The following is a 10,865-nucleotide window of genomic DNA, read 5'->3' as shown; positions in this document are numbered from 1 at the left end:
TGGGTTGGTGACCTTCACTTGATCACATTAGGGTTTTAGGGTTTAGCACATAAGCATAATAACACTCATCATGGCAAAACACAAGATTTAAACCAGATCTATATGTATCAATCTTATTTTAATAAAAGTTTTTGTTGGTCCAAAATTTGGAACTAGGGAAATTCATTTTGTTTGTTTTGAAATTTTTGGGTTGTTACACTACCAAATTAGTATTCAAAATATGCATACCATTAAACCAAGGTGATCAACTAGGATCAACCAAGTCTAAACCTTAGCTTCTATTACCAAAACCATCATCCTCAACTATCCATGCTTAGCATCACACCATTGTGATGAACTCCAATAGCAACCATGCCAATATTGTGCATCCTATTCCATACGCACTAAACCCTATTAGTGTGAGATAATTATTAAACATCCTATTTAGGAAACCACCATTCCTTACTTAGTGGATCCAATAACAAAAACTAGACAACCACAACTCTAATTGATATACTTCTTATTACTTAAGAAGTATGTTCTTCAAAAGTTATTCTTTTGAAGAAAATAAGGAATTCTCATCAACCCTGCTTATAAGGACCTATAAACCCTAGCTAGCAATCACTAGCAAGATGAATCAACCTTGATAGAAACCATGGATAATTAATTGCTTAAGTTGCTCATGCTTAAGTAAAACCAATCAAGCCTAGTTGCTGATGAATCCAACTATGTTGTGATCCATCTTATACTTACCCAGAAACTACCTGGAACCAGAATAAATTATAGCGAGACCACAAACTCAATTGTCATACTTGTTCTTTATCAAAGAACATGTTCTTCAAAAGTTATTCTTTTGAAGAATATAACAAGTAATCATTAACCATGCCATATAGTATTAAAACTGACAACTGCTCTTTATTTACTATACTACTACTCATCTTTGGTGTGTATGACTGTTACTTTACATTATACCACTTTCTTATGATTCTAAAGCAACACAAACCTGAATAAGAACCTTGTTTGTGAATCACTCTAAAAGTGCAACACACCTCTGAACTAATCATTACCACTCACTAATCCTAAATCATCGGGGTTAGGTCACGCTTAGCGCGATTGCATCTCATACTTATGCATTATTGCATCCTTGCCAATCTTTTAAACATCGTCCTTACCGGACGATGATGCTATTTCAGAATTTGGAGTTATTGCGTATCGAAGGCCTTGCCTGCATAATCTTGCGATCAAGAAAGGCAAGTTCATCACTTGCTCATGTCATTTGAGTATTTCTATCAAATTACTTGCAAATTATTATGGTTATCACTATTGCATAAAAATCAAAACCACTACTTTCATAACTATGAATATGACTATGTGGTGGGCGATGAAACCATGGATTGTGTTGATATGGTGGAGGTTCCATTGCACGGGTTTATATCCATCTAGGATTAAACAACAAATGTCGCCAGTGATTCTTGTGCCGTAATACCCGTGTTAACCATAAGATCCGGAGTGGGACGGAGTAGTCAAAAGTGTTTCCACCTCTCGTTCATCAACGGATGCGCTTACCGTAGCGGCTTGTGTCCGGCGGAACAACCGGAGGGTGGGGATCCCATTCTAATTCCCCACGGTAAAGCATTGCTTGCCGTAGCGGTTGTGTCTTGCGGAACAACCGGAGGGTGGGGATCCCATTCTAATTCCCCACGGTAATGCGGTCTATGATGGGTTGCAGCTACCGGCGTAGGAGTGTATGGTAGAGCCCAGCACTGTCGTCGTGGTCGGGGTCCACCCCGAAATTACGGGAATAATGGGACCGGCGTGGACCCAGGGTCGGGGCATGCAACAACGGGTGGGTGTTCGAGGTAGCGGAGGAACATGATTGGCTAGACCTTATACCGGGCCTCACACCAAAGGAAGTGTGGACGAGAACTAGACTCGGTTGGCACCAAGGTTAAGATCTCTTATGGGTAAAGCAACACACCTCTGAGAGTGTAAAGAACCGTGACCTGTCACTCCCTGTTCCGGGATAAGGAACTGCGAACGCTGCCGGAAAGGAGCTCCATGAAGTTCTAGTAAACCGGTGAAGGCTGACAGACATAGTTCTTCTGAATAAAAACAACCTCTTGAAGAAATGATTATGAAAACCTGCATTGGTATTAGACTTTCTGGTCTAATGCCGTAGCTAGTGCATTAAACACCTCTTTCCTATAATGAACTTGTTGAGTACGCTCGTACTCATCCCACTCTTAAATCCCCGCTTAGATATGGAGGCATCGAAGGAGGATCTACGAGTGCAACTCGAAGGCCGAGGAGTCAACAACTACTTCACGAGACAGGACCCCGTCGGAAGAGTCAGATACCACTTACATCAAGGAGAAAACCTAGTTTAGCTATAGAAAGGAACTAGCTTCCTAAACCTAGCTCCTATTTAGCTAGAATCTATTCATAGCCACAATAGCTAGTTAAATACTCTACAAATAGAGTTCGTGATAAGACTAGTCTACGAGTCGTTCTTCTGGAGTTTATTTGCGGTTTTACCTCATTGTAAAGTAGGAGGCTGTGATGATCTTATGTAACAGAGTCTGTGATGTAATTCTATAGACATGCCTTGGACCCGCATATGTTTCTGTTGTACCACTCTGAGCGATATAATACTAGTGGAACGGTGTTTCATTGGTGTTATATCAGACTTGCATACTACACCATGCGGTGGTATGCCGGGTCACCACAGCTTGGTATCGGAGCAAATGCTTTGACCCTAGGATTAAAACCCTTTAAAGGAGACCTATAGGATTGGTAGTGTCTATAGGAAGTTGTCTTAGGTGAACCAAATCTTTTTATGACTTGAGATGGATATTCACTTGAGAATAATCCTGACACACTTGAGTCAACACTTCTTACCTAAATTACCAAGATAAAGTAAAGTTAGTCAGCTAATCTCAAATATGTAGTATACCATTAAGTCCTTAAAACAATAGATGAGTAGACCACAGTTGGTATACAATACATGGTAGTCCAAAGAGAGGATACAACCATAAGGAAGATATCCTATTGGAAGATGTATACCAACATATGTTATTGTTAAGTACGAGTTATCCAGATCTGTAATAGGAGTAATATCAAGTGATGAAGATAATTAAGATACCCTAATAGAGAATGTAGACCAAGCTAAGTAATGAGTAAGTAAAATATCTAAACTTGTAAAACAATTGATAACAAGTGAGAACTATGAGTCATGTGAGGTAGTATAGACCATGATGAGTCAATCATGGGAGATAAGGAAGAGAGATATGAATAAAATATGATTACTTACATGATAGAGTTGTTAATCATATATGATTCACCTGAGAATCATTATGTGATGGAATAGAACATCATAAACATTTAGGAGAAGAAAAATAAGAATCCAGTAGTTCAACAAAAGTGCAGGAATTGTGTTCCAAAACCATGGGAAGTGTGCCAAGCACATCATGACCATAGTTTTACAATAGTATAAACACTTGAAAGTATAGGAGTTATATTCCAATAGTTATGTGTTTAGATGAGCCATGTTAGAACCTAGACCTATCATGTGAGATAGTCCTCAATATAATGAAGGTTAAGTAGTACTTCCAAAGAAAATTAGGTTAACCTTAACCATCCCCAAACCACTTTGTGTCAAGTTTATCCCATTGCAATTGTGCAATTAAGGTAAATATTGAGACAAATCGTAGAATTCCATATATTCATGCTAAGTATCACGATATAAACCTATCTTATGTGGTGTTATATACTACACATCTCAGCCTGATGTTTAGAGATGTCTTACTCAACTATATCATATTCAGGCTTATGATGGTATGTATTATATGCACAAAGCTGAATTTTCTTGGATTTTAATGGATTTTCATTGTTTGACTAGATCCATACATGAAGTTTGACTTTGATATGCAAATGCATGTTGCAATATCAAGTTCTGACTTGATGCTATAGATCTAGAGGGTAATAGTATTCGTGTGAGGAAGCGACGAATTCTGGAAGATTCCGAAGACAAGATGAAGGTTCATCAGAGAAAGGAAGTAAAGTTGTGGGAAGCAACCACAATATTCAGAAGGAAGTACCAATCAAAACTCATGCTTTACCTCAACAGAAGAGTACTTTAGTACATAAGAAGCATGAAGGTGAGAAAGCTGGTGATTATGGTGAAGCTCAAGCAGATCCATAGTCAACATAGAAGAGGGAATGCATGGGAAATCACTTCGAATACTATAATCATAGTGTCAGCTAGTGGTTTTCTTGCAACAATAAACCCTCGAAGAAAGAAAGATGACCTATGAACCCATAGAAGATATAAGAAGACCATAGTTGATATCAGAAGACTACAATTGGTATAGGATCAATACTGCGAGATAAAGTAGAAGATGTCTCGTCCAGTTGATCAGAACCTATAATAGAATCCATTTTTAGATATCAAATAGCCATAGTTGGTATAATAACCACATCTGGTATCAGTTGGTAATACAAATAGTCCACGATTGGATTATTTGTACCAAGAAGTTGTGAACAAATAAAATTTTGTTACCCAAATAACAAGGACCTATAATCATTTAGTCGAAGGATTAATATTAGATGTCCACAATTGAGTGGATGCACCACAGATATTCTTCGTAAGAGCTACAAACCATAAACTAAATCTAGACCAATATTCTAATCATAAGTCCATTAGTTGGAAGAAAAGGAGTTGAAGACCATAAGAAAACTCTAAGGGGTAGAGTAAAGATTGAGTTGGATATACAATTACTCAATACTTTAAACAAGATCGAAGCAGAAGGTCTGAACTGAGAGGAAGTTCGATCTTATTTTCATAAGATTATTGAACACTACTTTCAGAAAGATGTCAAACCAGAAGCCGAGGTTCATACCTCGAGGAAGTAAGAAGTGGACTATAACTTGAGAAAGTGAGTAATATTTAATCAGAAGTACGGAAGCTCAAGTAAAATAAGGATAATGAAGTTGGATGAAGGAAATACCATAGACCAAATACAGTTCAAAAAGGCCAAAGACCGAAGAAGATTGAACATACCAATATCAAAGACTAATAGAATTATTCCTTTCATGGAACCTAAATAACCCAAAATAGTTATAGGTATCAACTATAAACCATGATTGGATGGACTAAATGAGTCTAATCCATTCTTAGGAAAATAAACCATCACAACCATTTCCATGGTTAGTACCTTATTAAGCACTATTACTGCAATTTTGGTAGTAAGGGAAAACAAAGACCTAATTTATCAAATAGGAGAATGTTATCCAATTAAGTCCTCAATTAAGACTGCCAGGACAAGAAGAAGTCCCAATCATTAAATCTTCAATGAGAAAGGAAACAAGCTTATAGAGTTGAAAGAAATCAAATAATCAAAGTAAGAGCCATGGTTCAGAGACATGTATTATTAGATACCTGAGAAGAATCATAGAACTGGAATAAGAAACTAATGTTCGGAGACAAACCCTAATGGATTCCAGGAAGAATCTGGACAAGGGATATATTCAATTATATCCGGTGAGATCACCACGGAGTTCGAGAAAAGTCGTAGTCTGCACAAGTCAGATCCACACTTCGGAAATGTGAGAGAGATCAAACTTCGAGGACAAAGTTTAGTTTAAGGGGTAGAGACTGTAATATCCCGGGTAATGGGGTTACAAAAATAGAGGAATCGGATGTGTGCATTGCATTCATGCATAGAAAATACGGGGAATTTTCGCGCTTTAAAAGTAAAACAATCACAGTAACTGAAGTTTCACTTGACCTTGGTGGAATTGAAGTAGCTCATCAAGTCAAGCGCTACAAAACTCAATGTGACTTTGTTAAAACCTTGTTTTGGGAAGAGATGATTTGATCTAAGGGGTTAGATCAAATGGAACTAATAATCAACACAACAACACTTTACTCAATGATCAATTGCTTGATCTTATAACATATTATAATATGGTAATCCTTACCATAACATATGAACATACATCTATTTGGAAATCAAGTAACAATAAATGGAGAAACCATTCTTCACTTATCTTTTTCATGTCTTAAACAAATCCTTGATCCTACCATGAACCTCATGGTATTCATTCTACTCTAGTCTTGGAAACATAACAAGGAGATCAACTCTAGAAATACATTTCTCTATTCCATACAATTAATACTCATCAAACCTAGAGAGGTGAGAGTTCTATTATAATTATTAGAGAAGCAATAACAAACCTTGAGCTAAACCTTGGATATACATCCAAGTATTCAAATTATCATCTTCAAGAGGAACCCTAGAGTATTATTCAAGTCCTTCCCAAATGAGAGAGAGACCAATCATACTAATTCTAGCTTTACCTATTTAAGAATTAATGTTAAACTTTGAACTAAAGTATTAGGTAAACCATTTCACCTTGAAGTGGTGAGATCACCAACTACCAAGTGGAATAAGACTATATCCATGACTTAGTGAAATAAGGAGTGGAATAAACCAACTAAGATAGAAAATTGAATCTTTGGCTCAGTAACCTAAATAAATATTAGGAGTACACCATAAACCCTAGAATAACTATTCTTAAATGAGAAAGCTCAAACCATGGTGTTATACTTAAGATAATTGAGACAACCATAACCATGTTTACCCAAGAAATTATAAGGGAGATATTATGTTTAGTTAATCTAGACAATGCTTGATCATGGAAGTGAGAACCCCATTTAATGAGAGATCCTTAGGAAGCCAAACCTTGATCATTATTAATTAAGTGATGATCATAAACCTAAGAACTTGAGGTATGGAGAATAAACCCTAACAGGATAAGTAGATCTCATTCACCACATGAAATCATAGGGAGATAACTAGTAAGCAACCCTAGGCTTATATCTTATCTCTTACTTGTGAACCATTCGGTGATCATAAGTAGAACCCTACCATATTTATATTTCATAAAATAAAGAACCTAAGAAAACCTTAGAGTAAAACTCCATACTTAATATAGTGAGAAACCATCCATCCATATGACCAAAGTTAACTATAAAAAGAACTATAACCAATGTAGTTACTTTAATGATAAATTGAGGTTAGTAATAGAAGTTAATTGGGATTAGATAAAACCAATTCCCAAATCCTTAGTAATTCAAGGAGAACAGAAACAATTAAGCAAGTAACCATGTTACCTTGGTCAGGGGAGATTAAACCCTAGCAAATGTAATATGATGTCATCCCAATTCTATAAACCAGAATTATATCTCAACCCTAGTTTATACATCACTATGGTAATCATAATATAAAACCAGGCCATAATTGAGATTCAACCTATGTGTCATGAGGTAATTAGCATTTGAACCCTAATGGTTAATTAATCAGGCCTATGCTTTAATTATAAAACAAAAGAGCCACCTAATGCTAAGTCCTATAACCAAACCCCTGTGTGGTTATCAACCACTTATTTTTGTAACCAAGATCAACCTTGAGGGAGACAATACCCACCTTAGGTACCTTCAAAGATAATAATGGTGTTAACTTTACAAGGGGGTTGTAATAGAAATCATAAAGCCCTAATAAAATGTTGCTCATATAACATAATATGCAAGTGATTAATTCCTCAAATGGAAACCAAGACATAATCACAATCTCTGAAATACTTTGAGATGACAGTATCCATTCTCATAATTCTAAACAGAATAAATTGCATGATAGAAAGGGAATTAAAGTAAAAAAATATAAGTTCATGTCTAAGTGTTATTTTGAATAAGTTTAAAAATATGCAAGTAATATAATATCAAATATGAATACAAATAGAATAATGAAACAATAGTCAGTATACTAAATCTTGAATGAATTTGCATAATTACAAATATCTGCAAACAGTATTGAATTCAAATATGAAATCAAATAGAAAATATAAAAAACAGAAAATTAAAAACAGAAAATAAAAAGGGGAGAAAAACTCACCTGGACCATACCTGGCCGTGGCAGCCCAGGAGTAGCCCATGGTCCATCCCCAAACCTTGGCCCAAACCAGCCCAGTACCTTTTCGCCCCGGATAAGAACGAGGAGACGTCCTCGCCTTCGTCTTCGTCCTGGACGCCCTGGAGCTCGCCACCGCGACGACGAGAGCCACGTCCCGGCCGCCATTCTTGACCTCCACGAGCATCGACGACCGCAGGTGGCCGTATAAATACGCGGAGAAAACCCAGGAGCCCCTTTCTTCCTCTTTTCGTCGTTCGCGGCCGAAACCCTAGCCGCCGGTCACCATACCACCACACCGATTCCGACCACCCCGGAGCTCGCCGTTGAGCTCGGGAGGAGCACCTCGACGTCCTCGATCATCCGGTACGACCACACCTCAAGGGGAGCTCGGAGGAGAAGGAATTTCGCCGTTCCCTTCCGTGGCTCTGCGGAGGAAATGGCGACCACCGCGTTGATTCCGTCCTCGATCGACTCCAGAGATCAGCTATAAAGCATCAGGGTAAGATTTCCCGTCGGTAGATGCTAGTCTTGCGTCCCAATTCGTTCCATAGCGCATTACCGACGTGAGCCGCCGTCCACCGCCGCTGTTCGTGCTCGCCGGGGTTACTCCGGTGACCATTTCTGGGCGGCGCCGCCACCATATTGTTCGCCTCAACGTCCTCTTTCCAACAAGCCTGCATATGGCCCCGCGGGAGACCGCAATCGCCGGCGATGATCTCATCTGGCCGCCGGCCAGAGGCCTCCTCTCCACTGTGGCGATTTTGACTTGGTCAAGTGCCACGTGGTGGATGAGTTGGACAGACTCCACCAGTCATAGACTGTGGGTGTAACCTGTCCCGGGTAGATTTAGTATTTTTAGTTCAAATTCAAATTCAATAACATCTGCAAATTCAAATGAATTTAGAAAATTCAATTTAAGTCTGAAAATTATAAATGAGATATCAAAATTCTTAGGAAAGAAAAATCTATCCAATAAAAATATTATATGAAATCTTTATTTATAATAAAAATTTAAGTATTTAATACTTATCATTTAAGCATTTTCTTTTATTCCTAATTCAATTAAAAATTCTATAATTAGGAAAAGATTATACAATAAATAAAAACCAGTAAGTAAATAAGGAAAACATCAAAATTAATTTTCCTTTTCTATTAACTTATTAAATCCTTATTAGAAGGATTTAAACCCTGATTAATAATTATCTTAATTATTAATTGTTCAAAAATAATAAAATGTCAAATACAATATTAATTTTATTTCAAAGTTATTAATAACTTCAACTTTAAAAATGAAGTTATTAATCTTCGAACTATATGGTAAATAGCAAACCCTAATTCCTTATTGAATGGTATTACAACATTATCATTGCTTGTGAAACCCTAAAACCCTAGCACCATTAGGAACCTTGGTTCCATTATTACATATAAACCTTAATTTAATTCTAACCTAAACCCTAGGTTAGAACATGTGATCATGTTACTCCATTACCATAGAGCCATAATTAGCAACTAAAAACATATCTATGTCCACATAAAATGTAGAATCCTATCACTACCAAATTAGTATTCAAAATATGCATACCATTAAACCAAGGTGATCAACTAGGATCAACCAAGTCTAAACCTTAGCTTCTATTACCAAAACCATCATCCTCAACTATCCATGCTTAGCATCACACCATTGTGATGAACTCCAATAGCAACCATGCCAATATTGTGCATCCTATTCCATACGCACTAAACCCTATTAGTGTGAGATAATTATTAAACATCCTATTTAGGAAACCACCATTCCTTACTTAGTGGATCCAATAACAAAAACTAGACAACCACAACTCTAATTGATATACTTCTTATTACTTAAGAAGTATGTTCTTCAAAAGTTATTCTTTTGAAGAAAATAAGGAATTCTCATCAACCTCGCTTATAAGGACCTATAAACCCTAGCTAGCAATCACCGAAGCAAGATGAATCAACCTTGATAGCAACCATGGATAATTAATTGCTTAAGTTGCTCATGCTTAAGTAAAACCAATCAAGCCTAGTTGCTGATGAATCCAACTATGTTGTGATCCATCTTATACTTACCCAGAAACTACCTGGAACCAGAATAAATTATAGCAGACCACAAACTCAATTGTCATATACTTGTTGTTTATCAAAGAACATGTTCTTCAAAAGTTATTCTTTTGAAGAATATAACAAGTAATCATTAACCATGCCATATAGTATTAAAACTGACAACTGCTCTTTATTTACTATACTACTACTCATCTTTGGTGTGTATGACTGTTACTTTACATTATACCACTTGCTTATGATTCTAAAGCAACACAAACCTGAATAAGAACCTTGTTTGTGAATCACTCTAAAAGTGCAACACACCCTCGAACTAATCATTACCACTCACTAATCCTAAATCATCGGGGTTAGGTCACGCTTAAGCGCGATTGCATCTCATACTTATGCATTATTGCATCCTTGCCAATCTTTTAAACATCGTCCTTACCGGACGATGATGCTATTTCAGAATTTGGAGTTATTGCGTATCGAAGGCCTTGCCTGCATAATCTTGCAGTCAAGAAAGGCAAGTTCATCACTTGCTCATGTCATTTGAGTATTTCTATCAAATTACTTGCAAATTATTATGGTTATCACTATTGCATAAAAATCAAAACCACTACTTTCATAACTATGAATATGACTATGTGGTGGGCGATGGAACCATGGATTGTGTTGATATGGTGGAGGTTCCATTGCACGGGTTTATATCCATCTAGGATTAAACAACAAATGTCGCCGATGATTCTTGTGCCGTAATACCCGTGTTAACCATAAGATCCGGAGTGGGACGGAGTAGTCAAAAGTGTTTCCACCTCTCGTTCATCAACGGATGCGCTTACCGTAGCGGTTGTG

Source organism: Lolium rigidum, chromosome 7 (assembly GCF_022539505.1).
Source record: "Lolium rigidum isolate FL_2022 chromosome 7, APGP_CSIRO_Lrig_0.1, whole genome shotgun sequence".
Lineage (NCBI taxonomy): Eukaryota > Viridiplantae > Streptophyta > Magnoliopsida > Poales > Poaceae > Lolium > Lolium rigidum.
Note: the sequence above shows the minus strand (reverse complement) of the source record.